This window comes from Tamandua tetradactyla, chromosome 2 (genome assembly GCF_023851605.1).
Source record: "Tamandua tetradactyla isolate mTamTet1 chromosome 2, mTamTet1.pri, whole genome shotgun sequence".
NCBI classification, from domain to species: domain Eukaryota; kingdom Metazoa; phylum Chordata; class Mammalia; order Pilosa; family Myrmecophagidae; genus Tamandua; species Tamandua tetradactyla.
The window spans coordinates 134983221-135004117 of record NC_135328.1 but is presented as its reverse complement, the minus strand read 5'-3'; the positions used below and the strand labels follow the sequence as shown (position 1 = coordinate 135004117).

General features: G+C 40.5%; 1 long non-coding RNA gene and 1 other non-coding gene across 4 annotated transcripts in view; both read left to right on the top strand.

The window, feature by feature from the left end:
- Nucleotides 1-20897, top strand: part of LOC143673955 (uncharacterized) — a 465075-nt gene that overhangs the window by 396878 nt on the left and 47300 nt on the right. The window lies entirely within an intron of this gene.
- LOC143675405 (18S ribosomal RNA) lies at nucleotides 4771-5729 on the top strand. The gene has a single exon (XR_013171629.1). It is a non-coding gene; the product is annotated as an 18S ribosomal RNA (ribosomal RNA).

The window sequence follows — 20897 nt, the reverse complement described above, 5'->3', positions numbered from 1 at the left end:
GTAGGCGTGCTGACGAAATGTTTCTTTCCCTCTTAAATGTTTCTTTCCCTCTTAAAGGGAATCGAGGCTCCTTATGTTCCTACTGAATTGAGTGCCTGGATCTCTTCACAAGGCATTCTGTGTGTTCCTAAGACAATTAGGGTGAAACTCTCAAATACCTGCAGGAAGGCAAAATATGCGTCTCTCCGGCTTCCTTTGCCCTACCAGTCTTTGCCCCGACCCCAACTCTCACCTTCACCCTAAAGCCTCCCTTTAACAGCAGGCAGTGAGAGTTCAGGGAGGCACTGTTTTGCACTCACATTACCACAGGAATACCATTTCTGCTGCTGTTGCACTGACAATGAAAAACAAATTTCTCTCAGTTTTCACATGGCAGACAAGTGAGTACCGTGGAAACATGGTCTTTATCACGCAAAGCAGAGGGAGGGAATCTGCATGTTATGATGAGGTCACTTTCTTGCCCATATCGAACATGGGCTTGCCTTCCAAGATCAGAAAATCAGTGTTTTCCATAGATAGATTTTCTGACCACTAAAGGTAGGGAACGCGGTCTTCCCTTTGACGTACTGCACGTAGGTGACTTTGGGCCTACCCCCAATCGTGTCCAGTGGGTATGCTGACGAAATGCTGCTTTCCCTCTTTAAAGGAATCGAGACACCCTTTATCCTACTTAACTCTCTTTCCAAACCTGATTATTTGGGTACATTCTGATACCAGGAAATTAGCACTTTACCAAGCTGTTGCTTTTCATGCCAGTAGTGACAAGAAGGCACTTTGACTTTGGTTTCTTCTTACTCCTCCAAACTGAGTGCCTGCCTCTCTTCACAAAGCATTCTGTGTGTTCCTAAGAAAATTAGTGTGAAACTCTCGAATAGCTCTAGGAAGGCAAAATATGCGTCTCTCCGGCTTCCTTTGCCCTCCCAGTATTTACCCCGACCCCAACTCTCACCTTCACCCTAAAGACTCCCTTCAAAAGCAGGAAGTGAGACTTCAGGGAGGCAGTGTTTTTCAAAGCTAGATTTTCTGACCACAAAAGGTAGGAATGCGTTCTTCCCTTTGACGTACTGCACGAAGGTGACTTTGGGCCTACACCCGATCGTGTACCGTGAGTGTGCTGACGAAATGCTTCTTTCCCTCTTTAAAGGAATCGAGGCGCCATTGCTCTTACTTAACTCTCTTTCCAAAACTGATTATTTGGGTACATTCTGATACCAGGAAATTGACTGTTTACCAGGCTGCTGCTTTTCATGCCAGTAGTGGCAAGAAGGCACTTTGACTTTGGTTTCTTCTTACTATTCCATACCGAATGCCTGGACACCAAATCACACACTGCGTTCTTAAGACAAATAGGGTGATTCACTCCAATAACTGTAGGAAGGTGAAAGGTGGGTCTGTCCAGCTTCTTTGCTTTACCGATCTTAACCCTGACCCCAACCCTAACCTTCACACTAAAGCCTCCGTTCTAGCAGCAAGAAGTGAGAATCAAGGGTAGCACTGCTTTACACACACATTACTGCAGGAATACTGTTACTGCTGCTGTTTCACTTGCTTTGCCGAAAGGAAGTTCTGGGAGCTGTCACAAAACACCAAGTGAGTACGGTAAAAAAATGCTATTTTTCACGCAAAGCAGAACACGGAAACTACAGTTTTGCTAAAAAAACTCACTTTCTTGGCCAAACTGAACTTGGGACTGCTTTCAAAGTGTATGAAGTCAGTGTTTCTGCAAGATAGAGTCTCTCACCAAATCACGGTGGGGACGAGGTCTTCCTTCCATTTTACTTACAGCACGAAGATGGCTTTGGACTTTCTCCAATCGCGTCCTGTGAGTGTGCTCACGAAATTTTACTTTACCTCTTAAGAGGAATCGAGGATCCTTGTGTTCCTACTGAACTTTCTTTCCAAACCTGATTATTTGGGTACATTTTGATACGAGGAAATTAGCGGTTTTCCAGGCTGCTGCTTCTCATGCCAGTAGTGGCAGGAAGGCACTTTGACTTTGGTTCTTCTTACTCCTCCAGACTGAGTGCCTGGATCTCTTCACAAAACATACTGTGTGCTCTTAAGACAACTAGGGTGAAACTCTCAAATATCTGCAGGAAATCAAAATATGCGTCTCTCCGGCTTCCTTTGCCCTACCAGCCTTTGCCCCGACCCCAACTCTCACCGTCACCCTAAAGCCTCCCTTTAACAGCAGGCAGTGAGAGTTAAGGGAGGCTCTGTTTTGCACTCACATTACCACAGGAATACCATTTCTCCTGCTGTTGCACTGACAATGAAAAACAAATTTCTCTCAGTTTTCACGGCAGACAAGTGAGTACTGGGGAAACATGGTCTTTATCACGCAAAGACGAGGGAGGAAATCTGCAGGTTTTGGTAAAGTCACTTTCTTGCCCAAACCGAACATGGGCTTGCTTTCCAAGATCAGAAAAACAGTGTTTTTCAAAATAGATTTTCTGACCACAAAAGGTAGGGAATGCGGTCTTCCCTTTGACGTACTGCACGAAGGCGACTTTGGGCCTACCCCCAATCGTGTCCAGTAGGCGTGCTGACGAAATGTTTCTTTCCCTCTTAAAGGGAATCGAGGCTCCTTGTGTTCCTACTGAACTTTCTTTCCAATCCTGATTATTTGGGTACATTCTGATACGAGGAAATTGACTGTTTCCCAGACTGCTGCTTTTCATGCCAGTAGTGGCAAGAAGGCACTTTGACTTTGGTTTCTTCTTACTCCTCCAAACTGAGTGCCTGGATCTGTTCACAAGGCATTCTGTGTGTTCCTAAGACAATTAGGGTGAAACTCTCAAATACCTGCAGGAAGGCAAAATATGCGTCTCTCCGGCTTCCTTTGCCCTACCAGTCTTTGCCCCGACCCGAACTCTCACGTACACCCTAAAGCCTCCCTACTACAGCAGGAAGTGAGTGTTCAGGGAAGCACTGTTTTGCACTCACATTACCACAGAAGTACCATATACTGCTGTTGAACTGACAATAAAAAACAAAGTTCTCTCAGTTTTCACATGGCAGACAAGTGAGTAGTGTGGAAACATGGAGTATCCTAACAATCCACTAGGACTCTCATCTGACATAGATAAAATCCCATTTCACCCCTACTACACCATCAAAGATATCCTAGGCTTACTAATCATAATCGCAACGCTGGTAACCCTTGTTCTATTCTCACCATATCTCCTAGGAGACCCTGAAAACTATACACCAGCTAATCCACTCAGCACACCACCACACATCAAACCAGAATGATACTTCCTATTTGCCTACGCAATCCTAGGCTCAATCCCCAATAAACTAGGTGGAGTAGTAGCCTTAGACTGCTCAATCCTAGTACTAATAATCATACCACTACTACATACAGCTAAACAACGAAGCATAATATTCCGACCACTAAGCCAATTACTATTTTGACTACTAGTAGCCAACCTATTAATCCTAACATGAATTGGCGGCCAACCCGTCGAACACCCTTTTATCATCATCGGCCAAGTAGCCTCGATCTCATACTTCTCAATCATCCTAATCCTAATACCATTAGCAGGCACCCTAGAAAACCACCTAATAAAACTATAGCCCTTGTAGTATAAATATTACACTGGTCTTGTAAGCCAAAAATGAAGTAATAACTTCCAAGGACACTCAGGGAAGAAAAACTCTGTTCCACCATCAACTCCCAAAGCTGAAATTCTAATTAAACTATTCCCTGCTTTTATTAAATAAAAATTAACTCAAGTACTATCTTAGTATTAAAACTTAATGTACAATAATGATTTTCTGCTATGCTTTATTGTGCATACATTTATTTACCCCATGAATATTCTTAAGTACATACTATTATTAATATTACATAGCACATTCCTTATCTCCTTATCCCTGTCAACACGCATATCACCACCATCATCTTTCCATAATCACCAAGCTTCGAGAAACCAGCAACCCGCTTGAATCGTGTCCCTCTTCTCGCTCCGGGCCCATCACCTGTGGGGGTTTCTAAACCTGAAACTATAACTGGCATCTGGTTCTTTCTTCAGGGTCATTCAGCTATATATCGCCCACACGGTCCCCTTAAATAAGGCATCTCGATGGATTAATGTCTAATCAGCCCATGATCACACATAACTGTGGTGTCATACATTTGGTATTTTTTATTTTTTAGGGGGGGGATTTGCATCGACTCAGCTATGGCCTACAGGAGGCCCCGTCACAGTCAATTCAATTGTAGCTGGACTTATATTGAACGTTGGTCACACTAACATTCTTAAGTTAAAGGTGTTATTCAGTCAATGGTAACAGGACATACATATATATCACAACCAGAACCACAAAAAAAAAAGAAAAACTACATAAATCCAAACCCCCCCCCACCCCCCAAAACTCTCAGTGCAGCATCAACACAGTCCTACCAAACCCCAAAAATAGAACTAACACAACTACATAGAGTACAAAAATAAAAACTCAAAACTAATCTTTTTCAATTTATTGGTCGAATAAAATTTTTGCCAATACTGACATAGCACTCAAGCTTTTGGCACTTTTTAGTATAGAAAAAGCCTATGTCCTAACAACAGGATGAAAAGCTGACACTTTTTCAATTTATTGGTCGAATAAAATTTTTGCCAATACTGACATAGCACTCAAGCTTTTGGCACTTTTTAGTATAGAAAAAGCCTATGTCCTAACAACAGGACGACAACAGTTAATGTCGCTTAATTTTAAAGCAAGGCACTGAAAATGCCTAGATGAGTACTACGCACTCCATAAACACAAAGCCTTGGTCCCGGCCTTTTTATAGATTTTTAGTAGAATTACACATGCAAGCCTCCACGGCCCAGTGAGGATGCCCTCTAGATCAAGACAAGATCAAAAGGAGCAGGTATCAAGCACGCAAAATACAGCAGCTCAAAACACCTTGCTAAACCACACCCCCACGGGACACAGCAGTGATAAAAATTAAGCAATTAACGAAAGTTTGACTAAGTCATACTAATATAGGGTTGGTAAATTTCGTGCCAGCAACCGCGGTCATACGATTAACCAAAATCAATAACCTTCGGCGTAAAGAGTGTTTAGGACATTATGTACAAATAAAGTCAAATTACTACTAAGCCGTAAAAAGCACCAGTATAAACAAGACAAACAACGAAAGTGACTTTAGCACATCCGAACACACGACAGCTAGGGCCCAAACTGGGATTAGATACCCCACTATGCCTAGTCGTAAACACAAATATTCCAACAACAAGAATATTCGCCAGAGTACTACTAGCAACAGCTAAAAACTCAAAGGACTTAGCGGTGCTTCATATCCACCTAGAGGAGCCTGTTCTATAATCGATAAACCCCGATAAACCTCACCACCTCTTGCTAATACAGCCTATATACCGCCATCTCTAGCAAACCCTAAAAAGGAGCCACAGTAAGCACAACTATAGCCATAAAAACGTTAGGTCAAGGTGTAGCCAATGAGGTGGGAAGAAATGGGCTACATTCCCTAATTATAGAGAACACGAAGGTCTTTGTGAAAGCGAAGTCTGAAGGAGGATTTAGCAGTAAGTCAAAAATAGAGTGCTTGACTGAACAAGGCCATGAAACACGCACACACCGCCCGTCACCCTCCTCAACCCAGCAATACTAGGGCTACTATCCATGTTAGCAAACACCTGATTTTAGAGGAGATAAGTCGTAACAAGGTAAGCATACTGGAAAGTGTGCTTGGAGTAACCAAAGTGTAGCTTAAACAAAAGCACCTGGCTTACACCCAGAAGATTTCACTTATTAGACCACTTTGAACCAAACCTAGCCCAAACACATTATAATAAAAAATTCACTTAACACCTAAATTAAAACATTTACCAACAGTAAAAGTATCAGAGACAGAAATTATATCATAGGAGCTATAGAGATAGTACCGTAAGGGAAAGATGAAAGAATTATTAACAGTACAAGACAGCAAAGATCAGCCCTTTAACCTTTTGCATAATGAGTCAACTAGAATATAACTTGCAAAGAGAACTTAAGTAAGATACCCCGAATCCAGACGATCTACCTATAGACAGTCAAACAAGACTAATTCATCTATGTGGCAAAATAGTGAAATGATCAGTAGGTAGCGGTGAAAAGCCAATCGAGCCTGGTGATAGCTGGTTGTCCAGGAGACGAATATAAGTTCACCTTAAAACTTACCCTAAAAGAACAAATGACTAGTCTAAATGTAAGTTTTAGATATAATCAATAGGGGTACAGCCCTATTGATACAGGAAAACCTTAATTAGAGAGTTCCAACTATATACTTCCATAGTAGGCTTTTAAGCAGCCATCAATAAAGAAAGCGTTCAAGCTCAACAATAAGCTCTACAAATACCACTAGATACTAACAACTCCTAATATACTACTGGACCAATCTATCTTAATAGAAGAGATAATGTTGATATGAGTAACAAGAATACCTTTCTCCACGCACAAGTTTATATCAGACCGAATAACTCACTGATAGTTAACTAAACTAAGCTCACACACAAAATGTTCTATAGTTACACCAGTTGTTAGCCCAACACAGGAGTGCGTAATGGAAAGATTAAAAGAAACAAAAGGAACTCGGCAAACACAAACCCCGCCTGTTTACCAAAAACATCACTTCTAGAATTACAATTATTAGAGGCACTACCTGCCCAGTGACATGCATTTAACGGCCGCGGTATTCTGACCGTGCAAAGGTAGCATAATCATTTGTTTCTTAATTAGGGACTAGTATGAAAGGCTTGACGAGGGTTTTACTGTCTCTTGTTTCCAATCAGAAAAATTGACCTTCCCGTGAAGAGGCGGGGATAATAATATAAGACGAGAAGACCCTGTGGAGCTTAAATTACTGGCCCAATTATATCCAATTAGCCCCTCAGGGCCAACATATAATAAACTTGGCTAAAAATTTCGGTTGGGGTGACCTCGGAGTAAAAAAAATCCTCCGAATGATTTTTAACCAGACCTAACAAGTCAAGTTAGTAACTCATCATCAATTGATCCAAGAAATTGATCAACGGAACAAGTTACCCCAGGGATAACAGCGCAATCCTATTTTAGAGTTCATATCGACAATAGGGTTTACGACCTCGATGTTGGATCAGGACATCCAAATGGCGCAACAGCTATTACTGGTTCGTTTGTTCAACGATTAAAGTCCTACGTGATCTGAGTTCAGACCGGAGCAATCCAGGTCGGTTTCTATCTATATGCTTACCTCTCCCAGTACGAAAGGACCAGAGAGACGGGGCCAACTTGAACCAAGAGCCTTAGGATAAAATAGATGAAATCATCTAAACCTAGTTAACCAAGCAAAAATCAGCCCGATACAAGGGTTTGTTAAGGTGGCAGAGCCCGGTAAATGCATAAAACTTAAACCTTAATTCCCAGAGGTTCAACTCCTCTTCTTAACATATGTTTATAATTAATATTGCATGCCTGATCGTTCCAATCCTTTTAGCAATAGCATTCCTAACACTAGTTGAACGAAAGACTTTAGGATACATGCAACTACGTAAAGGACCAAACATCGTAGGACCACACGGCTTGCTACAACCATTCGCAGATGCTGTAAAATTGTTCACTAAAGAGCCTCTCCGCCCGCTAACATCATCAAAACTACTATTTATAGTAGCACCCACACTAGCACTAACACTGGCACTAACCATGTGAACCCCACTTCCAATACCTTATTCACTTATTAACCTTAACCTAGGGGTACTATTCATCTTGGCAATTTCAAGCTTAGCCGTATACTCCATCTTATGATCAGGCTGAGCATCAAACTCAAAATACGCCTTAATTGGGGCCATTCGAGCAGTAGCGCAAACCGTATCCTATGAAGTAACTCTGGCTATTATCCTATTATCCATCCTACTAATATCAGGGTCATTTACACTAACCAACCTAATTACAACACAAGAACAAACATGGCTAATTATCCCAGCATGACCACTCGCCATGATATGATTTATCTCAACACTAGCCAAAACCAACCGAGCCCCATTTGATTTAACAGAAGGAGAATCAGAACTAGTATCAGGATTCAACGTAGATTATGCAGCAGGACCCTTCGCCCTATTCTTTTTAGCTGAATACGCCAACATCATAATAATAAATGCTCTTACAACACTCCTATTCCTAGGAGCACACCACACCCCACTCGTACCAGAGGCTTACACAGCCAATTTTGTACTAAAAACACTAATACTAACAGCCACATTCCTATGAGTCCGAGCATCATACCCACGATTCCGCTATGACCAACTAATGCATCTACTATGAAAAAACTTCTTACCCATTGCACTAGCAATGCTAATATGACATGTATCATTCCCCATATCACTAGCAAGCATCCCCCCACAAACATAAGAAATATGTCCGACAAAGGAATTACTTTGATAGAGTAAAACATAGAGGTCACAGCCCTCTTATTTCTAGAAATATAGGAGTCGAACCTACTCCTGAGAAATCAAACTTCTCCGTGCTTCCATTCTTACACCACATTCTACCAGTAAGGTCAGCTAATTAAGCTATCGGGCCCATACCCCGAAAATGTTGGTTTACATCCTTCCCATACTAAATTAACCCTTTAGTCCTAATAATAATTATAGTAACCCTACTATCGGGCACTGTTATTACAATATGCAGCTCCCACTGACTCCTAATCTGAATAGGTCTAGAACTAAATATGTTCGCCATAATCCCCATCTTATTAATAAAAGCAAACCCACGATCAACTGAGGCTGCCACAAAATACTTTCTAGTACAAACAACAGCATCAATACTCCTAATACTAGCAGTGTTAGTCAACCTAATCAATTCAGGCCAATGAACAATTATAAAAGCACACAACCAAATAGCACTATCAATCATAACCATCTCACTGGCTATAAAATTAGGATTATCACCATTTCACTTTTGACTCCCAGAAGTTTGTCAAGTAGTACCACTCATTCAAGGAATAATCCTACTAACATGACAAAAACTAGCACCAATTACAATTTTATATCAAATCTCCCCTTACATAGATATCACTCTAATCCTTACTATAGCTATCCTCTCAATCATAATTGGAGGATGAGGTGGCCTTAACCAAACACAACTCCGCAAAATCATAGCTTATTCATCAATTGCACATATAGGATGAATAGCCGCAATCATCATATTCAACCCAACCTTAACAATATTAAACCTCATTATATATCTAATTATAACAACTCCAATATTCATACTATTATTTTACTGCTCAGCAACTACAATCCTATCACTATCACACATATGAAATAATACCCCATTAATAACCACTCTACTAACGCTAGTACTAATATCCCTAGGGGGCCTACCCCCACTGTCTGGGTTTCTACCAAAATGAATAATTATTCAAGAAATGACAAAAAACAATCTCCTAATAGTTCCCACACTTATAGCAATCCTAGCGCTGCTAAATTTATTCTTCTACATACGCTTAATCTACTCATCATCCCTAACAATATTCCCATCAAATAATAGCACAAAAATAAAATGACAACTCAAACCACAAACAATCATACCCGCTATACCTACCCTAATTACCCTATCTATCCTCATTATTCCAATATCACCAATACTTACGACACTTGGCTAGAGGCTTAGGTTAACCGAGACCAAGAGCCTTCAAAGCTCTAAGCAAGTATTAAATTACTTAGCCCCTGAATTAAGGACTGCAAGACCTCATCTCACATCACCTGACTGCAACTCAAGTACTTTAATTAAGCTAAGTCCTCACTAGACTGGTGGGCTTTAATCCCACGAAACTTTAGTTAACAGCTAAATACCCTAATCAACTGGCTTCAATCTATTAATAACAACTTACTACTAAATAAAAGCCCCGGTAAGCTTAACCTACTACTCTGAATTTGCAATTCAGCATGAATTGTTCCCCACAGGACTATTGGTAAAAAGAGACGCCATGCCTCTGTGTTTAGATTTACAGTCTAATGCCTCAACTCAGCCATTTTACCTATGTTCATTTCACGTTGACTATTCTCAACAAATCATAAAGATATTGGCACCCTATATCTACTATTTGGTGCTTGAGCCGGGATAGTTGGTACAGGCCTAAGCATCCTTATCCGCGCAGAACTTGGGCAACCTGGCACCCTATTAGGAGACGACCAAATTTACAACGTTATTGTAACCGCACACGCATTTGTAATAATCTTCTTTATAGTCATACCTATTATAATTGGAGGGTTCGGCAACTGACTTGTTCCCCTAATAATTGGCGCTCCAGACATAGCCTTTCCACGTATAAACAATATAAGTTTTTGACTCCTACCGCCATCATTTCTCCTCCTACTGGCATCTTCTATAGTAGAAGCAGGAGCAGGTACAGATTGAACTGTCTATCCACCCCTAGCTGGAAATCTAGCCCATGCAGGAGCATCCGTAGATCTAACCATCTTCTCACTACACCTAGCAGGAGTCTCTTCAATCCTAGGCGCAATCAACTTCATCACTACTATTATTAATATAAAACCCCCAGCAATAAATCAATATCAAACCCCATTATTCGTATGATCAGTACTAGTAACGGCAGTACTTCTTTTACTATCACTCCCTGTCCTAGCTGCCGGTATTACTATACTCCTAACAGACCGTAACTTAAATATTACATTCTTTGACCCTGCTGGAGGTGGGGACCCAATCTTGTACCAGCATCTATTCTGATTCTTCGGCCACCCAGAAGTCTACATCCTAATTCTCCCAGGATTTGGGATAATCTCACATATCGTTACATACTACTCTGGAAAAAAAGAACCATTTGGGTATATAGGCATAGTATGAGCTATAATATCCATTGGATTCTTGGGCTTTATCGTTTGAGCACATCACATGTTTACAGTAGGCATAGACGTAGACACACGAGCATACTTCACATCAGCAACAATAATTATTGCAATCCCAACTGGAGTAAAAGTATTCAGCTGACTAGCCACCCTTCATGGAGGAAACATTAAATGATCACCAGCCATACTATGAGCCCTGGGTTTTATTTTCCTATTCACAGTAGGAGGGCTAACCGGCATCGTACTAGCAAACTCTTCACTTGACATTGTATTACATGATACGTACTATGTAGTAGCCCACTTTCATTACGTACTATCAATAGGCGCAGTATTTGCAATCATAGGAGGGTTCGTTCACTGATTCCCACTATTCTCAGGCTACACATTAGATGACACCTGAGCAAAAGTACACTTTGTAATTATATTTGTAGGAGTAAACTTGACATTTTTCCCTCAACATTTTCTAGGTTTATCTGGTATGCCACGACGTTACTCTGACTACCCAGATGCATACACCATATGAAACACAGTATCAATAGGATCATTCATCTCACTAACAGCCGTAATCATTATGATCTTCATAATCTGAGAAGCCTTCGCCTCAAAACGCGAAGTCTCAACAGTAGAATTAACAACAACTAACGCTGAATGACTACACGGCTGCCCTCCTCCATATCATACATTCGAAGAACCTGCCTTCGTAAAAAACTAATCAAGAAAGGAAGGAATCGAACCTCCTAAAGTAAGTTTCAAGCCAACTTCACATCCAATGTGGCTTTCTTTATACGAGGAGTTAATAAAAACATTATATAACTTCGTCAAAGTTAAATTATAGGCTTAAACCCTTTACTCCTCTATGGCCTACCCTCTACAACTAGGATTCCAAGACGCCACATCCCCAATCATAGAAGAACTGCTCCATTTCCATGATCACACACTAATAATCGTTTTCCTAATTAGCACACTAGTTCTATATATTATTACTCTAGTATTGACAACTAAACTTACACACACAAGCACCATAGACGCCCAAGAAGTAGAGACAGTGTGAACCATCTTACCAGCCATTATTCTCATCCTAATCGCACTGCCCTCACTACGAATCCTATACATAATAGACGAAATTGACAACCCACTATTAACTGTAAAAACAATAGGACACCAGTGGTACTGAAGCTATGAATATACCGATTACGAAGATCTTGGATTCGACTCATACATAATCCCAACAACAGATCTAAAGCCAGGCGAACTACGACTACTAGAAGTTGACAACCGAGTTGTTCTACCAATAGAACTCACAATCCGCATATTAATTTCATCAGAAGACGTACTACACTCATGAGCAGTACCATCTCTTGGCCTAAAAACTGACGCCATCCCAGGACGCCTAAACCAAGCCACACTAATGGCAACACGACCTGGACTCTTCTACGGGCAATGCTCAGAAATTTGTGGATCTAATCACAGCTTTTTACCCATTGTCCTTGAACTAGTACCACTAAAACACTTTGAGGCCTGAACTATATCATTAATCTAGATCATTAAAGAAGCTAAAATCAGCATTAACCTTTTAAGTTAAAGACTGGGACATAACCTCCCCTTAATGACATGCCACAACTAGATACATCAACATGACTAATCACAATTACATCCATGATCTTAACACTATTTATCCTAATACAGGTAAAATTCACAAAACACTACTTCCACCAGACACCAATACCAGACACACCAAACTCAACTAAACAACGAACTCCTTGAGAAACAAAATGAACGAAAATTTATTTGCCTCCTTCATCTCTCCAACGATAATAGGACTCCCTATTGTCATACTAATTATCATATTCCCAACCATCCTTTTCCCAGCCCCAAACCGCCTAATCAACAACCGTATAATCTCCATACAGCAATGACTAACTAACTTAGTACTAAAACAAATACTAATGATTCATAACCCAAAAGGACGAACCTGAGCACTAATGTTAACATCACTTATCATGTTTATCGGCTCAACAAACTTACTGGGCCTCCTACCACATTCATTTACCCCTACAACTCAGCTATCTATAAATCTAGGAATAGCCATCCCACTGTGGGCTGGAACAGTAATCATAGGATTCCGCCACAAGACTAAATCAGCACTAGCACATTTCCTACCACAAGGAACTCCAATATCACTGATCCCAATACTAATTATCATCGAAACAATCAGCCTATTTATTCAACCAATTGCCCTAACAGTACGATTAACCGCCAACATCACAGCAGGCCACCTACTAATGCACCTAATTGGAGGAGCTACATTAGCACTAATATCTATTAGCCCTACAACGGCACTAATTACATTTATTATTCTAGTTCTCTTAACCATACTTGAATTCGCAGTAGCCCTAATCCAAGCATACGTATTCACCCTCCTAGTAAGCCTATACCTACACGACAACACCTAATGACACACCAGACACACTCCTACCACATAGTTAACCCCAGCCCCTGACCACTAACAGGAGCCCTATCAGCACTACTAATAACCTCTGGACTTGCAATATGATTCAATTTTAACTCTATAAATCTCCTTGCGCTAGGACTACTAACAAATTTCCTAACAATATACCAATGATGACGAGACGTAATCCGAGAAAGCACCTTTCAAGGCCACCACACATCAACAGTGCAAAAAGGGTTACGTTATGGAATAATTCTCTTCATTATCTCAGAAGTATTCTTCGCAGGGTTTTTTTGAGCCTTTTACCATTCAAGCCTCGCCCCAACCCCCGAGCTAGGAGGATGTTGACCTCCAACTGGAATCCTAGCACTCAACCCACTAGAAGTACCACTACTTAACACAGCCGTTCTACTAGCCTCAGGAGTATCCATTACATGAGCCCACCACAGTCTTATAGAAGGAAATCGCACACACATGCTACAAGCACTATTCATTACTATTTCACTAGGAGTTTACTTTACCTTACTCCAGGCATCAGAATACTTTGAAGCCTCATTTACGATCTCCGACGGAGTATACGGATCAACATTCTTCATGGCCACAGGATTCCACGGACTGCACGTAATTATTGGCTCATCATTCCTAATTGTATGCTTCTTCCGCCAACTAAAATTCCATTTCACATCAAATCACCATTTTGGCTTTGAAGCTGCAGCCTGATATTGACATTTTGTAGATGTAGTCTGACTATTCCTCTACGTATCAATCTATTGATGAGGATCTTACCCTTTTAGTAAAAACAAGTACAGCTGACTTCCAATTAGCAAGTTCCAGACAAACCTGGAAAAGGGTAATTAATATAATATTAACCCTACTAACATTACACTAGCCCTACTACTAGTAACTATCGCATTCTGATTGCCACAACTCAATAATTATTCTGAAAAATCAAGCCCATATGAGTGCGGATTCGACCCGATAGGATCAGCCCGACTTCCATTCTCAATAAAATTCTTCCTAATCGCAATTACCTTTTTACTTTTTGACCTAGAAATTGCCCTACTATTACCACTCCCCTGAGCAACACAAAACAACCAACTCGAACCAGTACTAATCACGGCCTTATTCTTAATTTCCTTACTAGGACTGGGATTAGCTTACGAATGAATCCAAAAAGGACTAGAATGAACAGAATATGATAATTAGTTTAACTTAAAACAAATGATTTCGACTCATTAAATCATGATCCAATACATGATTATCATATGTCATCAATTTACATAAACATCCTACTAGCATTTACTATAGCTCTACTCGGACTTTTGATATACCGATCCCATCTAATATCATCGCTACTATGCCTAGAAGGCATAATATTATCATTATTTATTCTCAGCACAGTAACCATACTAAATATATCATTCACACTATCAAGTATAATGCCAGTAATATTAATAGTATTCGCAGCATGCGAAGCTGCTGTAGGTCTAGCCCTACTGGTCACAGTATCGAACACCTATGGACTAGACTATGTACAAAACCTTAATCTCCTACAATGCTAAAACTTATTATCCCAACTATAATACTACTCCCACTGACTTGACTCTCAAAGAAAGAAACACTGTGAATTAACTCAACCATTCACAGCCTGTTAATCAGCTTAATTGGCCTACATCTATTTTACCAACCATTCGACCTAAGCCTAAACTTCTCCACTACTTTCTTCCCAGACCCATTATCAACCCCATTACTAGCACTAACCATATGACTACTACCCTTAATACTTCTAGCAAGCCAATCTCACCTCTCCAAAGAAACAATTACACGAAAAAAACTATATATCTCAATACTAGTTATACTACAAATACTCCTAATTATAACCTTCACAGCCACAGAATTACTTCTATTCTATATCCTATTTGAAGCAACACTAATCCCAACCCTTATCATCATCACCCGATGAGGAAACCAAACAGAACGACAAAATGCAGGAATTTACTTTTTATTCTACACCCTTATAGGCTCGCTGCCCTTTTTAGTAGCATTAACATATATTCAAAATAACACAGGTTCACTAAATCTACTAACAATAAAATATCTAACCCAACTGCTACCAATACAATGAGCATCAAACTTCCTATGACTAGCATGTATTATAGCATTCATGGTCAAGATACCACTCTATGGCCTACACCTGTGACTCCCAAAAGCTCACGTTGAAGCACCAATTGCAGGATCCATAGTTCTAGCAGCTATCTTGCTAAAACTAGGAAGCTACGGAATACTGCGTATCACCGTAATACTAGATTCACTTACAGAATATATAGCCTACCCATTTATTATATTATCCCTATGAGGCATAATTATAACCAACTCAATCTGCCTACGTCAAACAGATCTAAAATCCCTAATCGCCTACTCATCAGTAAGTCACATAGCACTAGTAATTATAGCTATTATAATCCAAACTCCACTAAGCTTCATCGGAGCGTCCGTACTAATAATCGCTCACGGACTAACATCTTCCATACTATTCTGTTTGGCCAACACAAACTATGAACGAATTCACAGTCGCACCATAATCCTACCACGAGGCCTTCAAACAATCATCCCATTAATAGCTTCCTGATGACTATTAGCAAGTCTAACAAACCTAGCCCTACCACCATCAATCAACCTGATCGGGGAACTATTCGTAATAATCCCATCATTCGCATGATCAAACTTCACAATACTACTAATAGGCCTAAACGTAGTAATTACAGCTTTATATTCACTTTACATGCTAATCATAACCCAACGAGGAAAACCAACATCACATGCCCACATAATCAAACCAACCTTCACACGAGAAAACAGCCTCATGTTAATACACCTCCTACCACTAATTCTGCTATCAATCCACCCAAAACTAATTCTCGGCCTATCCTACTGCGGATATAGTTTACACAAAACACTAGATTGTGAATCTAGAGACAGAACATAAAAACTCTTATCCACCGAGAAAGATCAATGCAAGAACTGCTAACTCCTGCACCCATTCATAAAAAATGGCTTTCTTACTTTTATAGGATAAAAGTAATCCATTGGTCTTAGGAACCAAAAATTTGGTGCAACTCCAAATAAAAGTAATAAATACATTCACACTATTTACCATAACAACTATTATAATCTTAATGCTCCCAATCATAACACCCGTTCTAACAGACAACAAAACAATATATCCCTATCACGTAAAAACCTAAATTATATATGCCTTTACAACCAGCATAATCCCAACCACTATATTCTTAATATCAGACCAAGAAACCATTATCTCAAACTGACACTGAATCACAGTACAAACAATAAAACTCTCCATAAGCTTCAAAATAGACTACTTCTCACTAATATTTGTTCCAGTCGCACTTTTCGTAACATGGTCCATCATAGAATTCTCTATATGGTACATGCACTCAGACCCGTACATCAATCAATTTTTTAAATATTTACTACTGTTTCTTATCACAATAATTATCCTAGTAACAGCCAATAACCTATTCCAACTATTTATCGGCTGAGAAGGAGTTGGCATTATATCATTCCTTCTAATCGGATGATGATATGGACGAGCCGATGCCAACACCGCAGCACTACAAGCAGTCCTATACAACCGAATCGGAGACATTGGCCTAATCATAGCCCTAGCTTGATTTATACTCAATTCTAACCCATGGGACATACAACAAATCTTCATACTTAACCCAAATATAACCCCAATTCCACTAATAGGTCTACTCCTAGCTGCCATAGGAAAATCAGCCCAATTCGGGCTCCACCCATGACTCCCATCTGCAATAGAAGGTCCAACTCCAGTATCAGCACTACTACACTCAAGTACTATAGTAGTAGCAGGGGTATTTCTATTAGTACGATTTCATCCGCTACTACAAACTAACCAACTAATCCTTAAAATAGCCCTTTGTTTAGGAGCTATAACCACACTATTCACCGCTATATGCGCCCTAACACAAAATGACATTAAAAAAATTGTAGCATTTTCAACATCAAGTCAATTAGGGCTGATAATAGTAACAATTGGACTCAACCAACCATACCTAGCCTTCCTGCACATTTGTACACACGCTTTCTTCAAAGCAATACTATTCCTATGTTCAGGATCCATCATCCACAGCCTAAACAATGAACAAGACATCCGAAAAATAGGAGGGCTATTTAATGCATTACCACTAACCACCTCCTCCCTCATCATCGGAAGCCTAGCACTTACAGGAATACCATTCCTTACAGGCTTCTACTCTAAAGATATTATCATCGAAACAGCAAACACCTCAAACACAAACGCCTGAGCACTCTTAATTACCCTAATTGCCACAACCCTAACAGCCGTATACAGTACTCGAATTATCTTCTTCTCCCTGCTAAGCCAGCTCCGATTTCAAACAACTATTTCCATTAACGAAAACAATCCATGTTTGCTTAACCCAATTAAACGCCTAGCAATAGGAAGCATTTTTGCAGGATTTCTAATTACAAACAACATCCCACCCATATCAGTACAACAAATGACCATACCCTCATACATTAAACTCACAGCACTAGCAGTATCAATTACTGGATTCATCCTAGCAATAGAACTAAACAACACAACCCACAATCTACAGTACAACTATCCATCTCAACACCACTCCTTTTCTACCATACTAGGATATTTTCCAAATATCATCCACCGCCTATACCCTCACTCAGTCCTAAAAACAAGCCAAAACTTAGCAACCTCCGCACTCGATCTAATCTGACTAGAGAAAATCGCTCCAAAATCCTCTCCAAAATAAACATCTCAGCATCATTAGCAATGTCTAATCAAAAAGGACTAATTAAACTATACTTCCTATCATTTATGTTATCCATTATACTAGCCCTGGCTACACTGACCTTTTACTACGAGTAATTTCAATAACAACAAAAATACTAATAAACAAAGCTCACCCAGCCAAAACCACCAACCACCAACCATGACTATATAAAGCAGCAACACCCACATAATCCCCACGAACATATCAATCACTCAAATAACTGTAAACTGCCCAATCCTCTATATATTTTAACCCACAAAACACCCCATAGATATCCTCATAATTAACCAACCATAACATAACAATAACCTCTATAGTAATACCAAAAACTATTGCACCAAAAATTACCACATTCGATCCCCATACCTCAGGATACTCACGCAAAGCAGAGGGAGGGAATCTGCAGGTTTGGATAAAGTCACTTTCTTGCCCAAACCGAACATGGGCTTGCTTTCCAAGAGCAGAAAAACAGTGTTTTTCAAAGATAGATTTTCTGACCACTAAAGGTAGAGAACGCGGTCTTCCCTTTGACGTACTGCACGAAGTTGACTTTGGGCCTACCCCCAATCGTGTCCAGTGGGTGTGCTGACCAAATGCTGCTTTCCCTCTTTAAAGGAATAGAGGCGCCCTTGCTCCTACTTAACTCTCTTTCCAAAACTGATTATTTGGGTACATTCTGATACCAGGAATTTGGCTGTTTACCAGGCTGCTGCTTTTCATGCCAGTAGTGGCAAGAAGGCACTTTGACTTTGGTTTCTTCTTACTCTTCCATACCGAATGCCTGGACACCAAATAACACACTGCGTTCTTAAGACAAATAGGTGATTCTTTCCAATATCTGTAGGAAGGTGAAAGATGGTTCTGTCCAGCTTCCATGCTCTACCGATCTTAACCCTGACCCCAGCCCTAACCTTCACACTAAAGCCTCCGTTCTAACAGCAGGAAGTGAGAATCAAGGGTTACACTGCTTTACACACACATTACTGCAGGAATACTGTTACTGCTGCTGTTTCACTTGCTTTGCCGAAACGAAGTACTGGGGGCTGTCACATAACACTGAGTACGGTAAAAAAAAAAAAATGCTGTTTTTCACGAAAAGCAGAGCACGGAAGCTACAATTTTACTACACTCACTTTCTTGTCCAAACTGAACTTGTGGCTGCTTTCATAGTGTATGAAGTCAGTGTTTCTGCAAGATAGAGTCTCTCACCAAATCACGGTGGGGAACGATGTCTTCCTTCCATTTGACTTACAGCACGAAGATGTCTCTGGACTTTCTCCAATCGCGTCCAGTGAGTGTGCTCATGAAATTTCACATTACCTCTTAAGAAGAATCGAGGCTCCTTGTGTTCCTACTGAACTTTCTTTCCAAACCTGATAACTTGGGTACATTCTGATACGAGGAAATTAGCGGTTTTCCAGGCTGCTGCTTTTCATGCCAGTAGGGGCAAGAAGGCACTTTGACTTTGGTTCTTCCTACTCCTCCAGACTGAGTGCCTGAATCTCTTCACAAAACACATTGTGTGTTCTTAAGACAACTAGGGTGAAACTCTCAAATACCTGCAGGAAAGCAAAATATGCGTCTCTCCGGCTTCCTTTGCCCTACCAGTCTTTGCCCCGACCCCAACTCTCACCTTCACCCTAAAGCCTCCCTTTAACAGCAGGCAGAGAGAGTTAAGGGAGGCACTGTTTTGCACTCACATTACCACAGGAATACCATTTCTGCTGCTGTTGCACTGACAATGAAAAACAAAGTTCTCTCAGTTTTCACATGGCAGACAAGTGAGTACTGTGGAAACATGGTCTTTATCATGCAAAGCAGAGGGAGGGAATCTGCAGGTTTTGGTAAAGTCACTTTCTTGCCCAAACCGAACATGGGCTTGCTTTCCAAGAGCAGAAAAACAGTGTTTTTCAAAGATAGATTTTCTGACCACTAAAGGTAGAGAACGCGGACTTCCCTTTGTCGTACTGCACGAAGGTGACTTTGGGCCTACCCGCAATCGTTTCCAGTGGGTGTGCTGTCCAAATGCTGCTTTGCCTCTTTAAAGGAATCGAGATGCCCTAACTTTTAACTCTCATTCTTAAACTGATTATTTGTGTACATTCTGATACGAGAAAATTGACTGTTTACCAGGCTACTGTTTTTCATGCCAGTAGTGGCAAGAAGGCACTTTGACTTTGGTTTCTTCTTTCTCCTCCAAACTGAGTGCCTTGATCGCTTCACAAAGCATTCTGTGTGTTCCTAAGAAAATTAGTGTGAAACTCTCGAATAGCTCTAGGAAGGCAAAATATGCGTCTCTCCGGCTTCCTTTGCCCTCCCAGTATTTACTCCGACCCCAACTCTCACCTTCACCCTAAAGACTCCCTTCAAAAGCAGGAAGTGAGACTTCAGGGAGGCAGTGTTTTTCAAAGCTAGATTTTCTGACCACAAAAGGTAGGAATGCGTTCTTCCCTTTGACGTACTGCACGAAGGTGACTTTGGGCCTACACCCGATCGTGTACCGTGAGTGTGCTGACGAAATGCTTCTTTCCCTCTTTAAAGGAATCGAGGCGCCCTGCTCCTACTTAACTCTCTTTTCAAAACTGATTATTTGGGTACATTCTGATACCAGGAAATTGACTGTTTACCAGGCTGCTGCTTTTCATGCCAGTAGTGGCAAGAAGGCACTTTGACTTTGGTTTCTTCTTACTATTCCATACCGAATGCCTGGACACCAAATCACACACTGCGTTCTTAAGA